The following is a 14142-nucleotide window of genomic DNA, read 5'->3' on the forward strand; positions in this document are numbered from 1 at the left end:
CTACAGCCCCACCCATCACCACCTCACCAAAGGCCCAGTGAGGAGCCAAGACGTCCACCTCCTCCAGACAATAATAAGGTGCTCTAACTCCTCCCTCCAGTAGAAATACTGTTAGAAAAGGCAGAGCAGGGAGCCAGGGCTTTAATCCCCACCAGGCAGTAACAAGGAACCCCTGCATGGTGTCAGTGGAGGTCCTATGATAGATGGAAAGGAGAAGTAAATAAAGTCAGAGTTACAGCTAGAGATTCAACACTCTTATTTCAATAACTAATAGAACAAGTAGACAGGAAATCAACCAGGATACAGAAGAACTCAAAATGCCATCAACCAACAAGATCTAATTGACATTAATAGAATACTCCTTACAAAGACAGTAGAATATCCATCCTTTTCAAGTATCCACAGAACACATAAGTTAGACCATATTCTGGGCCATAAAACACATGTCAACAAATTTAAAAGAAGAAATCATCTAAAAATAATGAATCTCCCAGATACTTGGAGATCAGATGTGTGATTACCAGAAGGTTCAAAAGGTACAAACTTTCCCTTATAAGATAAATAAGCATTAGGGATGTAATATACAACATGATTAATATAATTAACACTGCTGTATGTTATATATGAAAGTTGTTAAGAGAGTAAATCCAAAGATTTCTCATCACAATGGTATCTTTCTCTTTTTCTTCTATTTTGTATCTATATGAGATGATGGATCTTCACTAAACTTATTCTGGTAATAACTTCATGACATATGTAAGTCAAATCATGTGGTACACTTTAAACTTATACAGTGCTCTGTGTCAATTACATCTAATAAAACTGGAAGAAAAAAAATTTAAAAAAAAAAAGAAATTAAATCTAAGAGAGGTGAAGCAGCTGGGCCTGAAATGATATAAATTTAGTTGCCCTTTGAAAGGAAACTTGAAAGGAAAACCTCTGAAGACACAATTGTTCAAAGTATAACTAATTGGTTGGTAGAAGATATTACAATAATTTCTTCCTTAGTGGACATACAATAATTTCTTATTTAGTGGGCATTACATAACAGTTTGTAATTGGAATGCCTACACTTATCAAGCCTAAAAAAGCTATAATTCCATTCTACTTGAAGACAAAATATAAGTATGACACAATGATATATAGATTCAGTTGTAACTTGGGCTGCCTCTGGCAGGGATATGAATTAAATACCTTCTAAAAATCTCCTTTTAAGTGATCTATAATTTCTAAATTGAATTTTTTAATTTTATAAATGAGTCAATATTTGTTACTTTTGCACATTTCTATAAAACAAAGCCACATATTGCTAGTAAAAGGATATTGATATATAATATATTAAATTTCAAATTTCCTCCCCGAAATAAGAAAACAAAACTAAGTGATTATACCTAATAAACAAAGTTGTGGAAAATCCAATCTTTAAAAGATGAAAAAGGGGGTAGGGGGTTAAAAAAAAAAGTGTAACCATCTGGCAACCATACAATATTTGAGAAAATGTTAATGTTCTAATTGAGATTTAATTGAGTTTGATTTACTTGTCAAGATCATTGTTCCAGTATTAATTAAATATGTCTCCTGCAGCTGCAGAGAAAGCTAGACCTTACAGTCTGTTGATTATACAGGATACACATCACTCACTCATTCGAGTCAACATTGCTAGGCTCATGTTACCCCCAAAATAACTCTCTCTATATTGATTATTAACATCTCAGGTTTTGACAGAATTCTCTCCATAGATTAAGACTAAAACTTCTTAAATCTTGAGAGGAAATTGGTGAGGCTACCTGGGAGATTAGTCAGAGAACTATTCACAATCAACAATATTCAATTCTGAACATCACTTCTGGAGGAGAAATTTTAGTTTTAAATCTCCGTAGAATCTGAGGCACTATAATATCTCTAACGTATTGACTGACAAAAAAGACATATCAAAAATGACCTTTATCCAGGATTTACGGGCAGTCGTTTTATTTTCCCTCATATACTGAATTTAAATTCTGCTACAGAATCAACCCAATTATGTTTCCCCATGAAATGGTGAAGAATAACTGATCAATATTCTTAGAAAATTAACTGTGCACGCAAATACTTAATTGCAGCTACTAGATCACCCTGCTAACTTTAAGGCTTACTCATAATTTTCTCAATTCCTTTAACTCTGCCTCAGTGGTTCTCCTTTCTAGCTCTTTAATCACCGGGTAATTCATTTCCAAATCCTTTCCAAGTTTCACTTTTGGTAACAAGGATGTAAAGAAAATTCCAGTCTAACCAGAGCCGGTTCCATGAGTTACACTTACAGCCATACATCAGTGCACCTCACCTTCATGTTTCATTTTTCACCCATTCATTCACTCACTCAGTTATCAACAATTATTTCTGAAACTCCCACTCTGTACCAAGCACTGATCCCTATCCTCTGAGGGTTTATAGTCAAATGGATAACACAGACAAGAGGCAACTAAAACGCAGTGCAGAACGTCTTATGATAGGAGAAGTAAAGAATGCCATGGAAGTACACAGAAAGGGCGCTTAACGTACAATTAGGAAGTAATATGGGGAAGAAGTACTTAGAAAAAGCACCCCACAGTAAACAAAATTTATGTTGAAGTCATTAAGAATCAGGTCAGGGGTGAAGTAGGAGGATAAGCCCCAGAAACAGTGGGAAGGAAAAAAAAAAAGTGTTTAGACCTGAATGGTGAAACTAAACTACATCTCACATGATGTAAAATGAAAGGAGTTCAGAATGTCTGAAAAGTAGAAGTGGAAAATTATGAAAGAAAAACAACAAAGGTAAGAGTCTGGATTTTATTCTGACAGCTAAGGACACGTTAAATGTTTAATGCTTCAAGTTTGAATTTTACAAAGATTATTCTGGTTGCTGTATGAAGAATGGACTGGAAGTGAATAAGACTGGAAGTAAGGAAACCAGACTATAAATCTATTCCCGATTGTTGTATAACCCCAACAATGAGTTCATAACAGACTAAACTGAAAAACTGTTTAGTGGCAGAAGGAATGACAAACTAAGGAAAGATTAAAGAAACATTTAGAAAGTAAAATGTTTACATCTTTATAACTGATTGCATGTGGGAGATGATAGAAGAGAAAGAACTCACGTATAGCTTCAGATTTTTAGTTCGCATGCTAAAACTGAAAATGAGTCGTCTTCTACCTTATCTTTTTCTTTTTTAAATTGTTTCAACTTATTCCTTCATTTAAAAATCTCTTCATTATGAAAAGCTTTAAAAACACACATTAACAAAAAGAAAACTTTTTAATTGAGCTATCTATTTTACTATTGAGTTTTAATAGTCCTTTGCATATTCTGGATACAAGTCTTTTTTCTTAAATTTTTTTTTTAAATTGAATTACAGCCAGTTTACAATGTTGTGTCAATTTCTGATGTACAGCACAATGCTTCAGTCATACATGAATAAACATATATTTGTTTTCACATTCTTTTTCACTGTAAGCTACTACAAGATATCAAGTATAATTCCCTGTGCTATACACTATAAACGTGTTTATCTATTTTAAATATACCAGTCATTATCTGCAAATCTAGAACTCCCAATTTATCCTTTCCCACCTCCTTCCCACTGGTAACTGTACGTTTGTTTTCTATATGTGAGTCTATTTCTGTTTTATATACAAGTTCATTTGTCTTTTTTTTTATATATATTCCACATATGAGTGATAAAATATGGTATTTTGCTTTCTCTTTCTGGCTTACTTCACTTAGAACGACATTCTCCAGGGACATCCATTATTTTATTCTTTTTATGGCTGAGTAGTATTCCACTGTATAAATATACCACAACTTCTTTATCCAGTCATCTGTTGATGGACATTTAGGTTGTTTCCATGTCTTGGCTATTGTAAATAGTGCTGCTATGAACACTGGGGTGCATGTGTCTTTTTGAATTAAGGATCCCTCTGGATATATATGCCCAGGAGTGGGACTGCTGGATCATTGGGAAATCTATTTTTAGTTTTTTGATGAATCTCCATACTGTTTTCCAAAGTATTTTATCAGATATGAAATATTCTCTCCTAGTCTATGATTTGCTTTTCACTTTTGATTTTAATAAGTAAGAAACTGGTTTTTAATTTTACAATGAAACTTACCAATTTTTTCCCAAATATTGTTATACTTCCTCTGGTATCAAGTTTAGAAGTCCCTCCTGACCCCAAGATTAATAATCATATATTCTAGTACTTTAACATACTTTATATTTACTTCTTTAATCCACCTGTTGTGTTTGTGGGTCACAGTGAACTCTTTAGTCTTCTTACTAGTAATTTAAAATGCTGTCTATCATATATCAACTTCTGATATGTCCTAGGGTTTGCTTATATACTTTCTGTTCTAGTCTATTGTTCTGTCTCATTATTGTATGGTATAGCATTAAATATTTTTATATGTTGGCACCAAAAGCCACATATCATTATTCATGATAACATGATTGTAGTTACTCCACCAAGTGAACTGTGGAATCACTTTTTCATTTTATGTAAAAGAATTCCATCTCACTGTGATCTTCATTATATCTATGTTAAATTTATGATTACCCATCCAATACTATGGTCTCCTCATTTTTTAAAGTCTTACTTTATGTCCCTTAAAAATATTTAGTTCTAATCTTCACATAGATTCTGCATCTTCCTTGTTAGTTTAAATTAATTGTTTAACTGTATATTATTTTTTCCAAGGAAGAAATATGTTTGAGTATGAGTAGTTGTTGTCTGTGCTCCTGTAAATGGGATTTTTTCTCATTTTATTTTTCTGTTGTTTCTTGCATATGGTAATAGATTGAGTTTTATATATTTACAGCTAATCACTAATCTCTCTTACTAGTTCAAATTATTTTCTAGTTGATTTTCTTGGGCCTGTCCAATAAATGCATTATATTGCAAGTTTAAATAATTCTGTTCCTCCTTAATTTTTTACACAACTCATTTCATATTCTTCTTTTACTGCAGACTGAATTTCTATTAAATGTTGAATAGTGATAAAGAGTATATTGTCTTATGTCATAATACTAAGGATTTCTATTCCATAACAATCTCTACTTAGTTATAATGAAACCATCTTTCAACAAACCATTGAATTTGTATCTCCCATAGAGCTTATACCTTGCCTAAACACATCCCTTTCTCTCCATTCTTATTAAGTTTGCATCTGTGTCCTTCTAGTTTGCTCTGACTTTATACTAAATTTAAATCCTATTTTCCAAAACATGGGCCTGCCAGCGTCTTCAATGTGATATCATATTTACATTTATTCAAGTAAGTAAAAAAAATTACCCAACAACCACAGAACCATTATCAAATCTTTACTACCCCCTTTTTCTGTAAAATGTTGAAAGTTAGAAAACTAAGGAAAATTAAATGTGATAACTACTTTATGAATAGGAAAATGTGGTTAGCTTTTGTGCTAAAAAGACAAATAAATCCTAACTTTCTAGCAGATTTTATTGCTACAGTTCAAACCATGTCAAAAATCTGTCATAGTGATTTCAACAATGACTTCAACAACAATGATCACTCACCAAAATGATGTTGCTTTTCTAGCCAATAACACAGAGTAACAGTTTCTATAGAAAAAGAAGTCTTCCTATTGTATTTCCGATTAATCAAGTGAAACTTTGCAATTATTTCTTATTATTTTTAACTCCTCCTGAGATATAAATTAAACAACTAAGTACCTTTTCATCCATTCTCAATACATGAAATGTTTACATGCTGAACACAAAAAGCAATTTCTCTTCCTTTCTCTTTCTTTCTTCCTTTTTTTGCCTTTCTTGACCACACAACTTTACGCCAGGATTATTTTACATTCAAAGCCCCCAAATATAATTCCCAACAGCTGTTATCACCCACACATCAAGATAGCCACAAATGCTCCAGCCACAAAAATCTCTCAGAAAGTTCGTAGGCTGTACGATTTTATAGGTTAATTAAGGAGAAAACAGGCTAAACTTGTTTTCTTGGGTTTTACTCTACATGAACTACTTTAACTACTTTCCAAGAAAGAGACAGAAATATGGATTGAAAATAAGTAACGCCATATATAAGTAGTAACAAAGAATTCATTTTTTTACTTACAAATATATTTATCTTTTAAAAATTGGTAGCCCACGTAGAGTCAAGTCTAAATCTCAGTCCTACCTCTACAAGTCATTCACAAATTAACCGTACTTCTCTAATAATTTTCCTTAGGAGAATCAATCTGGTTTTCTTACTGACATGGGACACATACTCAGTGTCCAGAATTACTGGACCAATGATTCAAGCAATTAAATAAGTAGATTTTAGTAAGTACTCTACACAAAGCACTACTAGGAACAGTGAGGTTTATGTAGAAATAATTGTAACTATGATCACTTACCTCAGTAGCTGAGGAGTATGAAAGTCAATAAAAAAAACTTACAAACACATAATATTACACTGTATGCTAACTTATTCAAAACTATCAAGGTTTATTTTTTTCTTAGTTCTTTAAATTTATATTTTTTTTAAATACAAGCTAAAAGGAAAAAAAATCCAGCAAACATAAGACTTCTACCATACATGCAAGACAACAGAGGAAAAGAAACACATTCTGAGGGGGGAAAACATGTGACACAAGAATTCTGTATTCAAGAAAGTTGTTATTTGTGAGAGAGGGAAAAAGGGATAAAATATTCTTCAGATACATATGTAATAGTTCCAAAAGATTTTCATCCATGTAAATTCTATTCCATGTGAACTTACTGAAAAAGTATTCAAAGATGCACTCCAATCAAACAAAAAAGAATCAAAATATGATTCTTGGACAAGAGTCCAAAAAATTGTTGAAAGCATGATGACCAAAATTATAAATTTCATTTTTATATAGAAAGTGCTTTTTAAATTCAGTAATATTGAACTAGTTAACCATCCTTAAGATGAGGTATTTTGCAAAGGCTCTCAGTTTAAACTTACATAATTTCTGATAATATCTTGGTCTACAAAACTTAATAGACATAAAAAAGACCAGAATAAATGAAGGTACATACCACATTCCTGCATGTGATGCCTCTATTGCAAAATGACTATTCATCCACAAATTAAATTAGAAATATAAGGTAGTTCTTTTCAAAATCTTAACAAAGTTCTAACGAAACATGACAGTGTTTTCAAAAACAATGTTGGAAATGAAGAAATAAATAGATGAAAATGCTCAAAATCATTTTGAACTGAAGAATAATGAGAGGGAAGCTAAAATATCAGATGTTAGAGTATACCAAAAGCAATAATAATTAAAATCGTGTGCAATAGATAGAAGAAAAAATTAAATAGAATAGAAAGCCCAAAACCAGACTAAAATTCCTAAGGTAGTATTTCAAATCAGTGAGGAAAAGATTAATTACATAATAAATGGGATAAGTGAAGAATAACCTTTAGTGAAAATATACAATGTCAGGTCTCTATCTCATACTGAAGCAAACATACCATAAGAAAATAAAGGAGAATAACCATTTAACCATAGAATAGAGAAAGACTTCATAACAGTAAACAAATGAACAGCTCATCAAATAGAATTACATACAACTAAAACTCCTACAAATAAACGCAAGGGACAAGAAAAGGCAACTCCCAAAAGAAGAAATAAAATAGTCCAAAGTTACAAATCAAAACAATAAGGTGGCTACACTAAATAGCAGATTTTCATTGCTGAAGAAAACAGCCTTATATATGAAGAAGATGCCATCGAGGACTTTCATAGCTCTAGAGGAGAAGTCAATGCCTTGCTTCAAAGAACAGGCTGACTCTCTTGTTGGCTAATGCAGCTGGTGATTTTAAGTTGTAGCCAATGCTCATTTACCATTCTGAAAACCCTAGGGCCCTTTAGAATTAAATTGGCTCTGCTGGGGGAGGGTATAGCTCAAGTGGTAGAGCACATGCTTAGCATGCACGAGGTCCTGTGTTCAAACCCCAGTGCCTCTGCTAAAAATAAATAAACCTAATTACCTATCCCCCTGCTAAAATTAAATTAAATAATACAATAAAATACAAATAAATAAATAGGCTCTGCCTGTGCCCCAAAATGGAACAATAAATCCTGGATAATAGCACCTTTGTTTACAACATGGTTTAATGAATTTTTCAGCCCACTATTGAGATCTATTGTTCAGAATAAAAAATTCCTTTCAAAATATTATGCTCATTGACAATGCACCTGGTCACTGGAGAGCTCTGATGGAGATGGACATGTTATTTTCATGCCTGCTAACTCAACATCCATTCTGCACTCCTATTGATCAAGGAGTAATTTCAACTTTCAAGTCTTATTATTTAAGAAATACATTGCATAAGGCTATAACTGCCACAGATAGTGATTCCTTAGATGAATCTGGGCAACATAAACTGAAAACTTTCTAGAAAGGGTTCACCATTCTAGATGTTACTAAGAACATTCCTGATTCATGGGAAGAGGTCAAAATATCAACATCAACCAGAGTTTGGAAGCAGTTGATTCCAACCCTCATGGATGACTTTGTGGGGTTCAAGAATTCAGTGGAGAAAGTAACTGCAGATGTGGTGGAAATAGCAAGAGAACTAGAATGAGAAGGGAAGCCTGAGGATGTGACTGAATTGCTGTAATCTCATGATAAACCTATAATGGATGAAGATTTGCTTCTTACACATGAGCAAAGGAAGTGGTTTCTTCAGAGGGAATCTACTCCTAGTGAAGACTGTTGAAATGACAACAAAGGATTTAGAATATTATGTAGAGTTAGCTGGTAAAGCAGTGGCAATGTTTGAGAGAAATGACTCCAGTTTTGAAAGAAGCTCTCCTATGGGTAAAATGCTATCAAACAGCACTGCATGCTACAGACAAATCACTCGTGAAAGGAAGGGTCAATTTTTGTGGCAAACTTCTTTACTGCCTTATTTTCAGAAGTTGCCCCAACCACCCCAACCTTCAGAAACCATCATCTTGACCAGTCAGTAGCCATTAACATCGAGGCAAGACTGTCCACCACCAAAAGATTACAGCTCGCTGAAGGCTCAGGTGATGGTTAGCACTTTTTAGCAATGAAGTATTTAATCAAAGTATGTATATTTATACCTAATGCTATTTGCACACTTACTAGAATACAACATAGTGTAAGCATAACTTTTATATGCACTGGGAAAGCAAAAAAATTGTGTGGCTTGCTTTATTGCAATATTCCCTTTATTGTGGTAGTCTGGAACCAAATCCCTGAGGAATGCCTGTACTTTAAATCATTGCTAAATTACTTATAATACCAAATACAATGTAAATGCTATACAAATAGTTGCTGGAGTGTGGCAAATTCAAGTTTTGTTTTTTGAAATGTTCTGAAGTTTTTTTCCCAAATATTTTCAGTATGTAGTTGGTTGTATCTGCAGATGCGGAACCCATGGATATGGAGGGACACTAGTATATATGCATATTAATTTATAACCTTTTTTTAATTAACAATATATCATCAATATCTATTTTATTAACTGCTTAGCCATATTACTATGCTGTTTGATATTAGGTCTTTCCTTTTTTTTTTTTTTTTAACTCTTTTGAACAATTCTCCTCCTGGCTGGAATACAGCTAAGACAAATGGAACTCAGATCTTCAACCTGAGTTTGCATTAACAGGTAACAGAGCAGCAAGCTACAGAAAGCCTGGGGTCTGATAATTTGTCGACTAAAGTTATTACATTAGTCTTGAAAGCCTACCATAAGAATTTTATTTAAGATAAAAGTAAAGCACTCAATAAATATTAGCTATTATTATTACTGAAGTGTTTTCTTACATTAAAAAGTGTTCATGAAATAGTACTAGATTTCAAAAGCTGGACATAAAAAGAATCATAAGAACATTCACACGAATATTATCAGTGGTCAAGTCTAAGTATTAATTATATGCAATTTTTATTTTATGTATTTCCCAGATGGCATACATGAAACAAGTATTACTTTCATAATTTGAAAAAAATATGTATAATTAGAATAAGGCAGTAGGTATTGCAAAACAGCCAAAGAGCAGATTAACTATCCAGCCCAGTTCTTTAGTTTTAACTTTCTCTATAAAACTATACTGAATGTCACAAAAAATACCTTCAAGGAACCAATACAGACATGCTCTTGACCTTTAAAGGATCAATGTACTCTGAGATAACTGGAGGGAGGAGCAGGAGATGGATGAAATCAAAGACAATTACATATCACAACAAAAGCAACACTAGTTTTTTTTTTTAAGAAAGCACAAAATCAACTTAAAAATTTTAAGCCAATAAAAGTCCAACCATATAGGAGAAACATAAAAAGAAAATTTCTTGTTGGCCAAGTGCACCAAATGTTTCTGTCTGTTAAAATAATTTGTAATATTTGTTAGTTTCATGGCTGACCTCTCTTTTCTTCAAATATTATAATGGATCCAGGGAGGAATAAAGACTCAGCTCCAGTTGCAATGTTCCCTCTCTCCCATTGGCTTTCCTTCATCACCTAAAATTCCCCAGCCCTCATAGTCCTGACATTGTGGTACTAGAGCCAAGAAAGAGCTTTCACTCTGTGACTGGCCATTTGATGGTTGCAATTCTGCTTGGCAAGAAAGAGAGAAAGAGATAGATAAAGAAATTTTAAAAACCAGTTTCTAATAAATCATATATTTTTATTGAGATAGTGATTTTTATTTTCTCACAAATATACTTTTATTGTTTTTAACCATAGTTATTGTACACCCCCTCCCCCAACGATTAAGAGAAATCTCTAGTTAAAGAACAAAAAAACACCTGCATTCTCTTAGAAACTTCCAGGGGAAAAAGTTGCACTTTTTATCAGATAAGGATGAAAATTATGCAATCCATGTTGTCTTTTCTAACCTTGGCTGATAGAAAATTCCGAGAATGGTTACATACAGAAATATCATAACTTTTTGTAGATCAGTTTCCTCATATAATTATTTCCTCTTCTTTTTAGTTATGCCTGCTATACACCACCATTTTCATTACTATATTACTGTTCACTTAACCCCAATGTTTGTAGGCCCATGTCTATTCCCAGATGCACCTCAAATTGTTTTTGAAAGTAGGCAGAAATATACAATAAATAAATCAAACTGGAATATTCACAATATGAAAATAATGCAGTCTTCTGACAACAGCCTAAGTTCCAAAAAAACAATCTAAAATGAGATACTACCCTCCCATCTGAAGAAGATAAAGGCACACAGAATCAGATCGCTCCATGGGATCTCTATCCCTCAACCAAGCAACTACTAACCTCTTACTCATCGTACAAGCAAAATCCTTTCCAGCCACCCATTCACTCTTCACTGAATTCCTACAATTTTTAATCCCAATTCCTAATTATTCCAAACTATAAGAAAGGAAGTGAAAGAACTGTGTGCACAACTGTATTTTATGTCCCTAAGCCTACTTAAGTGTTCTTTATCTTGTTATTCAAAGGCAAACAGATCTCTGTGGGGTTTGTTTGGGGTTTTTTTTTTGTTTTTTGGGGTTTTTTTGCATCCAAGATTTCACTATCACAGTGACCACAATGCTGGCAAAAGCCTTCTGGCTGGAAGTAGAACAAGATTTCAAATAATTCATAAATAATTATTTCAAGAACACAATCTTTTCTTCTTTTATCCTACAAAAGACAGTATTTTCTTCAAGACCCACAAGCTGTCAACTTCTCAGCGTACCCAAAACTCCACTTCGTTCTCTACTGTAAACAGTGTAGTATTTCGCTACCACATCAATAAATAAAATTCTTGAAAGAATCATTCTTGTGTTTGATTCACATTTGTTCTGCATATGCCAATGAACCTAAGGTATTTGTAATGTTAAACTCTTAAAAGCCTTAGCTTACAAAAGGGCAATATGAAAACAGAAGAAGGTCTATCCCACGTTAATCAGTCTGGACAAAATTCAAAACGAGGACTCACAGCATGAACTGGTATAATAGTCTCCTTCACTATACTATCTTACTCTCTCCTTTTAGTAGACATTTTTTAGAGTAACAGCAAAGGACTGGCTATGAAAACTCTGTCTGCAGATAGACAGGGCTAAGACAATTCTTAAAAACTTTGACTTATCAAAAAGCTGAATAAAATAAAGACTGTAATAATTTAATTATCTTGAATATAGTTAACAATACACACTTATTGCACATACTTCCAGTGATATTTGCAGACTGGTATTCAGAAAACACCTTCCTTTCTCAGTTTATGATAATTAGCTTTTTTCTATTCTGTTTAATTAATGAAAAAAATTATAGAAATGGAGCTCTTTCTAACGGCATGATAAAGATGAATTATCTACAGTATCCTTGAAATTCCCTTCAGGAGCAGTAAACAAATGTTATTCTGATTCAATTTCTCTAACCACAACTATGTCTCCATCAATGCATTTGCCTATTAGTTGCTCTATCACAGAATTTTAATCATAACCTATGGCAATATCATGAGCTCATTCATTCTTGATTAGTCTACACACAAAAGAGAGATGGTTTAGCTCACTCTCTGTAAAATTCCATTAATGGAGTCCAGTTCCACGTAAAATGGAGTGAACACACTCAAATCTATCTCTCCCACTGAATATAGCTATAAAATCTGGACAGAAGAAATGGCGCAGCTATTTGAGGGCTTTGAAAACTAAACAGCAGGCTGACTGGAGAAGAAGACCAAAATTTGAAGGCCCATCAAATCGACAGTAAATTTACTTTTTTTTTTCCTTCCTTCAAGCCTGAACTCAATGTACCAGAAACCTAGAAGTGGGCAATGAAGCTTCAGGACCTGCCCTCTGATTTTGGCCCGAGGAGCAAGAAAGGGACTACTTAATGTTCAGAGAGTACAGAAATATCCCATCTTTTTTCTCTTTCTCTTCTCCGACCCAACACAGCCTATAAGCAACTCTAAGCTCCCCATCTTCAATATTGTTTCAAATCCAGAGTCCCATGTCTTATACAAAGTATTTTATTAATTAGTCCTGGAATCAGTGCTCTCTCAACTTGCAATGTTCTCCACTTACTTTTCACACTTTTGTACACACAAAGATGCATTTCTATAAGTGCCCACTGATTTCTATAATTTCTATATATCCAATGGTAATGATACATGTACCTTTTAAAAGGCTGTGAAATTGACTGAAAAACAATATCAAACAATGTTTTTCTGTTTTAGCGAACAAAGGCCTAGAGAGTAGACATGTCAATTTATCTAAATTGCCAATATACAACAATAAATGTGTTTAATAATGATGTTTGAGTGCTTCTTAAACATATTCCTTTCATATCTTTGGGTTAATATCCTACTCATACGTATATTCCATCCTCAGAATCAAGTTGACTTGTTTCTTTATATACCACTCAAAATAAGCAAAACTGAAATATCTTGCTCTGCCATGATTTTACAGGTATGTACTCAGCAGAGTCCAATCCAGAGAGTGTTACTGATAAATGCTGTATGATCAGAACATACCACTAACTGGTTCTTTGAACTTTGTATTGACTTTCACATCTGGAATTCTGTGCTGCAAAATTTCCACAGCTGATTAAAAAATAAATAAAATAAAATAAAATAAAATAAAATAGAATAGAATAGAATAAAATAAAATAAAATAAAATAAAATAAAATAAAATAAAATAAAATAAAATAAAATAAAATAAATAAAATAAAATAAAATAAAATAAAATACTAAACAAGATCTCTCCCAGTTTAAAGACAGCATTTTAACATTCTACTAGTCTGATGTTATTAAACAGACTGCCCTAAAAAACCTACTACTAAAAGCTGGGAGTCTCTATATGTAACTGATTATGCAAACTGGGTTAATTACTTGAATACTTGTGTTTTGGAGCCTGCATAGCTCATAAGCTCCCCTGCGGCAGTTTCAAGCAGCTTAAAGCCTTGTACTCATACGTCAAACATTAGGGTCAGAAAAAAAACAACGTGCAAAACACAAATTTCTCTACGTATACTCTATCTTTGGCTCAATACAAACACTTATGTAGTGCTTTCCTCTATGTTCTATTAATATGTCCCTGGTACCTGAATCAAGCTATAGCTTCCTCTGCAGCAGAATTTAAAACATACACATACACACACACACACACACACACACACACACACAATGGCTTTTTCCAAAG

General features: G+C 33.1%; 1 protein-coding gene and 1 pseudogene across 3 annotated transcripts in view; both read right to left on the bottom strand.

Moving 5' to 3' along the window:
- EXOC6B (exocyst complex component 6B) overlaps positions 1–14142 on the bottom strand; it is a 570349-nt gene that overhangs the window by 376836 nt on the left and 179371 nt on the right. The gene's annotated exons all lie outside the window — the stretch shown is intronic.
- Positions 1–14142, bottom strand: part of LOC141573343 (nucleosome assembly protein 1-like 4 pseudogene) — a 31744-nt pseudogene continuing 17602 nt past the window's right edge.

Source organism: Camelus bactrianus, chromosome 15 (genome assembly GCF_048773025.1).
Source record: "Camelus bactrianus isolate YW-2024 breed Bactrian camel chromosome 15, ASM4877302v1, whole genome shotgun sequence".
NCBI lineage: Eukaryota > Metazoa > Chordata > Mammalia > Artiodactyla > Camelidae > Camelus > Camelus bactrianus.